We start from the raw sequence: 7,211 nt of genomic DNA, 5'->3' as shown, positions 1-7,211 counted from the left end.
TTCAATTTTTTTAAATAAACCCGTGTAATATACGAGCTCACACCTAGTATATTTATATTGGTACTCATTTATCAAGATTAAAAGATCATGAATTTCAATATGGTTTGTTTTTCTAGATAAGAAAAAATCGGTAAAAAAATTAAAAAATATATATTAAAAGTTAGTATTACAAAATTGTTGATGTCAAGATTTGAAATTAGGACTTTCAATCTAAAAGATAAAAGATTTACGGACTAGTCCCACAATTACAATCACATTAGTAAAAAAACACTCAAGAGCAATTGGCATACAAAATCACTTCGTACATTCTCATCAAATATAAGTAAAAACGGAACCTTATATATAAAGTCCTTGTGATTTAAATATTTTAAAGATCTATAAACACAATCATAAATAATTTCGGACCTACCACTACTAATGATAATGTTAAAGATGAAAAGATTCATAAACCACATGAAAAGTGAATGGTCGATTGCCATCTATGTAGGTGGTGGTGGGCATTATAATTATTAACATGAATATATAAGACAAAAACCAAGGTTTAATAAAAATAATAATAATAATACATAAACAGAATAAAATCAATAAATATATTCTAATCAAAGTTTCCAAATATTTATTATTTATAATACACAATTTTGGTCTCTGAAACTCAAATGTATTACAACTTCTGTATTAGAATTTAGGGCATCTATAATGCGTTGATCTTCATAGAGTTTAATGGATTATCACATCATCTTTCTACAATCCATACAACTTTATTATTTTTTCTCTACAATGCATTGTACTCTATAAAGTTCAATAGAATGTTATAAAATGTTATTTATAGTAAATATTTATAAATTAAAAACTTTTATTTTTCCTATTGAAATAGCCATTGAATAGGGATGTCAACCGGGGCAAACGGGGCGGGGAGTGCATCTCCCGCCCCCGCCCCCGAAATTTCCCCGTCCCCCCGCCCCCGCCCCAGGAATGTTCAATTTTCCTACCCCCGTCCCTGCCCCCGAATCCCCTTTATTACTCCCGCCCCCGCCCTCGATTGATTTTGGGCTACTTTTTTTTGGGCTAAAAGAAGTTGTTATTTAGACTAAAATAAACTATTTTTTAGGTAACAAATAATTATTTATAGCAAAATTTTATATGTTAAAAATAAAAAAGTTATGGCATTTTAAAAAATCATACTAACAGCTTAAAAACATGTTTTTTGATGAATTTTGGAAGCTCAAAATCATGTTATAGTTTATTATATTTATATAATTAATATATGTAAATATATGTGTAATTTATTAACGGGGTCCCCATGGGGATTTCGGGACGGGATTGCCTACCCCGCCTCCGCCCCCGAAATTAAAACGGGCGTTAACGTTGTCCCCGCCCCCGATTTTTTTTTAAAAAAAATCCCTCAAACGGGACGGGGTCCCACGGGACTTTTTGACATCCCTACCGTTGAACTCCAAATCCATTAAATGTCAAAATGAAATCTCATAATAATAGAGTTTAATCAATTAAATGACATATATACTTACGAGCTCATTCAATTTTTCCCTTAAATTCACTATTGTAGATGCTTTTATATTGAACTTTTAATTTGGCAGTAAAATTTTATGGAAAGAGAATCAATTGTATTAATTTTTATAATAAGATTAAGTGAGTTAGATGTAGAAGATTTTTAGTTTCCTTTAAATAATTATGAGTCGAACTAATGAGATCTTTAAACTATTTTAAAGTCCCATAAGTAATTTTCTTTTTTGTACTTTTATTCTTTTCTATTATCTAAACTAATTATAACACTATATTCAGGAATCAAACAACCCCCATTCTCCATCCCCACCCCCACCAACCCTCTACATCCTTCCTTCCATTTTTATATACCATTTGAGTGCACATTATATTGACCAATAGTCACATACCTCTTTTATCACAAAACAAGATCAAGCGATCGAGCATGGAGAATGCAACTCATGTCAACCAATTCTCATCTTCCATGTCTACCACCACCTCCACCTTCACCACTTCTGCCCCCAGAACTATTACATGTCGTTCAAAGGAGTGCAAGTCACAGAGAGGCTCAGTAAGAGCTCGAAAGGGAAACAATGGCAATGAGGAAAAGAAACTATGTAAAACTGGTGGTGACGCTAGTGGTTGTGGTGGTGAGGATGGTGAAGAGCACCACACCTATCGAGGTGTACGAAAGAGGAGTTGGGGAAAATGGGTGTCGGAAATACGTGAGCCACGGAAGAAATCAAGAATATGGCTTGGAACATTCTGGACGGCAGAAATGGCAGCTCGAGCACATGACGTAGCTGCTATAGCCATAAAAGGCACCTCGGCCTACCTTAATTTCCCTCATTTAGCACATCTACTTCCACAGCCTGCCACCAGATCACCCAAAGACATCAGGGAAGCAGCCGCAAAGGCTGCCGCCATGACATGCGGCGGAGATGGAGATGGAGCCGAAGCCGAACCAGATAGCCAACCCATACTTTCTCACTCTCAGTCATCAACCACCTTATCATCATCGGAAAACACCCAAGATGGAGCAGAGCCAGAAAGCCAAGAAACAATGGCTTCCGACGATGATACATTCTTTGACTTGCCAGATCTTTCCCTCCACAACACCGACCTGAGCGACGGTTTTTTTAATGCTTCATCGTGGCAGGTAGTGGCCGGTGTTGATAGTGCCTTCCGGCTTGGAGCTGAAGAGCCGTTTCTATGGGAGATATACTAGCTATAGCTTATACTCAAAAGTAAATAAATAAAGATATATACTGTAAATTATTACTGTATATATTGGACACAATTCTAGTCCAATATATTTTATTTAGTTTTAAAAAAATTAACGTGTATTAATTTATATCGATATAAGTTCGAGTTTTTTCTCTATTTTTTTTTATCATTTTAATATAAATTTACTTCTAAAACTATTGTTAGGATTTTATTACTATTTTATATAATTTCAGTAATACATGTGATATAGAACAAAAAGCCCAATAAAACAAGAACATAATATTCATCTAAAAATTTATGAAAACATTCACTCTAAATAAATTTATGAGATTATATCTTTGATATGCAGTCAAATTATAAATATGCACAAAATATGAAAATGTGATGTGAAATTGTTGTCACGTCATTTTTAAATGAGAAAAATATTATCACATAGGCGGACCACATATTAGTTATTACTCAAGATGTTAGCATCTATTATGGCATACCTCCCTCTCTATTCACTCGTCTTACGCACTCTATCTCTCTTCCCATTGGTGAGAATATATTGAATACCATTTTTTAACCTTGGTGAGAATCTAGTGGAAGGGTGTTGGATGAAATGGCCATCTCATTTATGCATAAGAATCTTCAACCATTCCTTTTTAGCCTTAAAAAACAAGTTCTTCTTGGTGGCTCTAATTATTAAAGATGCTAGAAAAAGTATCTTGGATTGCTTGCATGGAAGATAGCACTCGGTCGGGTTGGTTAATTAGACTCTTGGATTGTATATAGACACTCATCTTTATCTTAGATTTCTTATATATTGTTTTCCCTTGAGATGAATCATGATTGAATCATGAATCTTACACTCTCTCAGTCTCTCTAGTTATGTGGTTGTCCTGGAGGCATCGTGTTTTACATAGTGGTAGGGAATATGTTGTCTTGAATGGTCTCTCAAGCATCTAAATCCCTTTCAGTTGTTTTGATATGGAAGATGGATCATTGATGATTTATTGCTCAATCAATATTGTTGGGAAACACTAGTACATAACCTAATTAATAGTGTGATGAGTTTTTTTTTTTTTTTTTTTTTTTTTTGGCGAGGTGCAAGTGTAAACCGCAACATTAAAACACTATAGCATTAATAAACCAAAAAACTGCATCATTTAAAGCATTTGTTTGTGCGGTTTTCATATATCTGCAGTAAAAGACAATAAAAACTCATTATTTGGTGTGTTTGTTCAAAACCACACTATTAAACATATTTAAAAAAATTGAAACTGCATCACAAATTATACGGAATCAGATTAAAAGAAAATCACTTTCCTCTAAAATTTTCATCCTAATTTTCATTTCTCTCCTATATTTTTGTAATATATATATATATATATATATATATATATATATATATATATATATATATATATATATATATATATATATATATATATATATATATATAGGAATGAGTTCTATGGAAAACAAATAACTAGGGCAACATCTACTGGAACCAATAATCAAATGACACGTGTCTATTTCTTTTTTCACAAGTAATGTATTGTGGAAGTTATTGTGGAAGTGATGTGTTGTCATGTTTTGATTGGTTCAAATATGTGTTGCCCTAATATTCCTTTTCCATATAACTCTTCCCTATATATATATATATATATATATATATATATATATATATATATATATATATATATATATATATATATATGAACAATTATTATATAGATGTAAGAACCAATCAAAATTGAATAAAAATTAAATCATTAATTAAATGAATAATGGTTGGTTAGGAATATTATATAATTATTAAAAAAATCAAAATTAAAATCTATTGGTATCTCAAAATCTGCAAAAGTTTCTTATATACTCGTTCAAATAGTCTTTACCCCACAAACACCATCGTTTCATTAATCTCCGCCGGCAAGAGGTTCCTCGCCACCAAACTCAAGAACATTACAGCAAAGGTCTTCCACCCATCCCAAGATCTTCTGCCGGCAATTGTGAACGGCCTTAACCAAAAGCCGTGAGACCCAAAACACCAAATGGTAGAAATAGATTAGTCAATCCCAAATTATGCATTTAAACCAATACCCATCATCATGATTCATAATCGCAAACTTTTTAAAGATTTTTTCTACGATAAGTCAAAAGCTATCATTTTTATTTCTTATTGTTGATTTTCCTTTTTCACAGATGGCAACATTTTGTTATGAAATATCACTTGGGATACTATTGGGAAACCGGGGAAATCACCTCAACCTTATTTATTTTCATAATTTTACATGAGGTGGGTTGTTATGAAATATTTTTTGTCTTTTAATTAAAGTTTTGTCTTTTGGATAATGGGTATGCAAGCGATGGTGTTATTGTATATTTGTATCTGATGATGGAAAAGTCAATGAACAAGTTTAGGGATTCATGAATTTTGGAGTGCAAGATACTTATTTTTGTGAATTCCATGATTTCAAATGGTGAGGGTGGCTACTGATTTTGATCACCATGTGTTTGTTAATTTGCTTCAATGAATACAAATATCTTATGGTTTACCATTTTCATATTGGTCTTTTAACATTTTTAAGTATTATTGTGTTTTTCACAAACTTCTGAACCCAAAAAGAAATTTTCTTCATCTTTTACATTTCCATAGACAACATATAAGGCTTGATTTTTTTTATTCTTTTGTGAATTGTGATTTTTGTTATACTATTAATTCTTTATTTCTAGTTTTGTTTTTTAGTTGATTGAACATTTTTTCTTATAGTAATTTATGTTAGGTTCATATGTACATAAAAATGAAGATCCCCAAAACCATCTCGACTATCTCGACCACTCAAATTAATGGTTTGTTACATTCCTTGTTTTGGTTTGTTTAACATTCTAAATTTTCATTTTGCATTGATATATAATAATGACAATGAGTCATTCTTCTAGAATTGAATCTAGTTCTATAGGAATGGAATCACAAATTTCAATTGTGTCGGAATGGAATCATGATATTTTATCACTAATTTGTGTATTTTCTACAATTCTTGGTTATGAATTTTGGTGCAATTCACAAGTCTTCAGATTTGTACAAAAGACTTACTTTTTTATTTTTCATTTGCTAATGTATTATTGGGTTCTAAACTACAATTGGATTTGGTTTCACAGATGCTTGAAGAACGGACCATAAAATTGAAAGTGATTTTTAGCAACAATATTCTTTTAGAATTTATTAGTGTCTTTTGTTAAATTTTGATTTTTCTTTTCAATTTTAACCGTTCTTAGTGTTATTCTTTAATAGTAAATGTAATTATTAGCAATTCTTACCCATATTCTTTAAGAATTAGTGTAATTTTTGTTTTTATTCTTCAATTGATGATTCAAGAATTTGTTGTTCTTCAAGAAGTTCATTCCATCAAATATTTATTCTGTCAGAATATTTATTTTTTTATGGTTCAAGAATATTTTAAGATACTCATAAACATATTCTGTTAGAATGAACCGAAATAAAAGAATTATTATCAATTAAAATCAAAATTTTAAAATTAAGAGAATTAATTACCCCTAAAAATCCGAAATTTCCTTTTTCAAATGTAGTTTAATTGACTAAAATACCCTTTATACTAAAATTTATGGCATTATATAGTACATGATATCTCATAGTAATATTATAGACCCTCAACTCATGACCATTCATTTTATTTATCTATTGGTTCAGAATTATCTTTATGATCACACAATAGATGTCATACACATTATAATATATATATATATATATATATATATATATATATATATATATATATATATATATATATATAAATAGAAATCGCAATGGGAACCGCAGTAATAAAAGTTTCTCACTTCCCTCTAAAAGATTCATTCTAATTTTCATTTCCCTCCTAAATTTTAGTTATGGCATTAATAAAGATTGGGGATAGCATCAATTAAGTATGTGTGCCTTGTACGTGTGCTTTTTCCCTTTACATAGAACACAAAAAACATATCTTTTTTTTTGCATCCTTGTTTTTTCTTTATTTTTTTAATCACATTTGGTTTGTTTAAGGTGAAATAAGTCGGTGGTTCGGAAATATGTAGGAAACTGTATTTTCATTTTTAAAACAACCAAAACACTCATTTATCATTTACTCAAATCCTTAAAGATATTTTATAATAAAATAATTATCAGAGTACAATCCCAAAATCTCAAGATTGCGGAAAATATGGGTGTATGCGTTGATCAAGCCGGAACCTTCCCTTTCGAACCAGAAGTACCTGACACCATAAACAACAACCGTAAACACAAAGCTTAGTGAGTTCCCCAAGTACCACATAGCATACATAACATACGAGTCATACATATCAAATATGCAATATGTAACATCCATCTCTCGAGGTATTAATTAATTAATTATGCAACTTAAAAAGATATTGGACTATGGTTGGACTTGACATATGGATTGGACTTTAAGAATCTTGGGCCGAGATGTAGACTGCCCATAAGCCGT

The 7,211-nt window shown here is 31.0% G+C and overlaps 1 long non-coding RNA gene and 1 pseudogene across 1 annotated transcript; both read left to right on the top strand.

Moving 5' to 3' along the window:
• The first annotated feature begins 1,831 nt into the window (after window positions 1-1,831).
• On the top strand, window positions 1,832-2,868 carry LOC145101855 (ethylene-responsive transcription factor ERF039 pseudogene; annotated as a pseudogene).
• Window positions 2,869-4,585: 1,717 nt separating this feature from the next.
• LOC145100192 (uncharacterized) lies at window positions 4,586-5,144 on the top strand. The gene is made up of 2 exons (XR_013704874.1): window positions 4,586-4,766; window positions 4,915-5,144. It is a non-coding gene; the product is annotated as an uncharacterized LOC145100192 (long non-coding RNA).
• The last annotated feature ends 2,067 nt before the right edge of the window (window positions 5,145-7,211 follow it).

Source organism: Lactuca serriola, chromosome 4 (genome assembly GCF_051521515.1).
Source record: "Lactuca serriola cultivar US96UC23 chromosome 4, Lser_US96UC23_V15, whole genome shotgun sequence".
NCBI lineage: Eukaryota > Viridiplantae > Streptophyta > Magnoliopsida > Asterales > Asteraceae > Lactuca > Lactuca serriola.
This window is presented reverse-complemented; position numbering and strand designations above follow the sequence as displayed.